This window comes from Gavialis gangeticus, unplaced genomic scaffold (assembly GCF_001723915.1).
Source record: "Gavialis gangeticus isolate Ggan-Ray unplaced genomic scaffold, GavGan_comp1, whole genome shotgun sequence".
Lineage (NCBI taxonomy): Eukaryota > Metazoa > Chordata > Crocodylia > Gavialidae > Gavialis > Gavialis gangeticus.
This window is the reverse complement of record NW_017729004.1, coordinates 56,932,889-56,934,422: the sequence shown is the minus strand read 5'-3', so window position 1 is coordinate 56,934,422 and position 1,534 is coordinate 56,932,889. Positions and strand designations below refer to the sequence as shown.

General features: G+C 51.8%; 1 protein-coding gene across 1 annotated transcript in view; it reads right to left on the bottom strand.

Moving 5' to 3' along the window:
• The window catches only part of LOC109291415 (guanine nucleotide-binding protein G(I)/G(S)/G(O) subunit gamma-11), a 6,314-nt gene that overhangs the window by 3,613 nt on the left and 1,167 nt on the right, over nt 1-1,534 (bottom strand). The window lies entirely within an intron of this gene.

The window sequence follows — 1,534 nt, the reverse complement described above, 5'->3', positions numbered from 1 at the left end:
GGACAGCATGGAGAGGGTCCAGAGGAGGGCCACTCGCATGATCAGGGGACTGCAGGGCAGGCCCTATGAGGAGAGACTACGGGACCTGAACCTGTTCAGCCTCCACAAGAGAAGGCTGAGGGGGGATCTTATGGCCTGTTACAAACTGGTCAGGGGGGATCAGAAGGCATTGGGGGAGTCACTGTTCCCCCGCGCACAGCCACGAGTGACCAGGAATAACGGTCACAAGCTGGCAGAGGGTAGGTTTAGGTTAGACATCAGAAGGCGCTATTTCACGGTCAGGGCGGCTAGGGTCTGGAACCAACTTCCAAGGGAGGTGGTGCAAGCTGCTACCCTGGGGGTTTTTAAGAAGAGGTTGGATGAACACTTTGATGGGGTCGTTTGACCCCAGTACTCTTTCCTGCCATGGCAGGGGGTCGGACTAGATGATCTTCTCAGGTCCCTTCTGACCCTAGAAACTATGAAACTATAAAAGCCTTAGACTTCAAACCATGCTTAAAACCATGGACTTCAGTTATAATAAAAATGTATTTTAATTTAATTTCTTTTCTTGCTAAATTAATCATTCCTGTGCATCCTAAGAAATATATTTTAGTTGTTTCAGTATTTTTGAAGTGGGGATGAGATGTTTTGGTGCTTAGATAGAGCCTAAACCCTACTGGGTCCATTGGGTATAGCTGTAATAATACCAAAAGTAATCAAGCTAATGACATCACAAGATCTTTTGTATAAGCTAACATGCATCCCTGGCCTCAATATTCCTAAGCTAAATTCCTGGACCTGCAGACTAAGCACCTATGTAACTTTAGTCACATGATTAATCCCATTTACATCTCATGGGTGCTTAAGTGAATACAGGGTCAGGACCTAAGCACAACTCAGCATTTTAAATGTAAGGCCCTGTCCTCTTTTCACTCAAATTGATGGGATTCTTATCCATAATGAGAGAAGCAGGTCTAAAGCCTCTGTGTTAAGAGTGTCCTTCAGAGAGAAGTGGTTAGCCTTGTTAGCCCGAGAAGGCAAGGTAGATTTGCACCTTGCATCTGATGAAGTGAGGTCCAGCTCACAAGAGCTCAGTCGTTCACAAAGGACTTGCACAGAGGGGGAAACTGAGGCAGGGGAGGAGAAATGGCATGCCTAATGTGACCTAGCTGTAGTCGGTAATAGCAGAGGTAAGGAGCAGAATCAAGATCTCTTGTTTTAGGCAGGACAAATCCTGCATCTGTGCTGGACTGGGGGACCCCGGAGGTGGGATCCTGGGAAGCCCAGTGCAGTGCTGTAGCCAGGAGGCCGGTGCTGGGAGGCCAGGGCCGGCCCGTACAGCTCTGCTGTGAGTAACCAGGCTCGACAGCTGCTGAGCCCAATGGCAGGAGCTGGCGTCTAGGAGCCAGCTAAGTCTCCTAGCGGCCGGCAAGGGCCTCCCTCCCCCGCGGGTTCCCCCTTCCCGCGCAGTGCGGAGCCCCCGGGGGCGCGAGGGCTGGCCCCCCGCGCCGCGCCGCTCCGAGGGCTCGGCCCTCCGCAGCTCCCGCGGCCC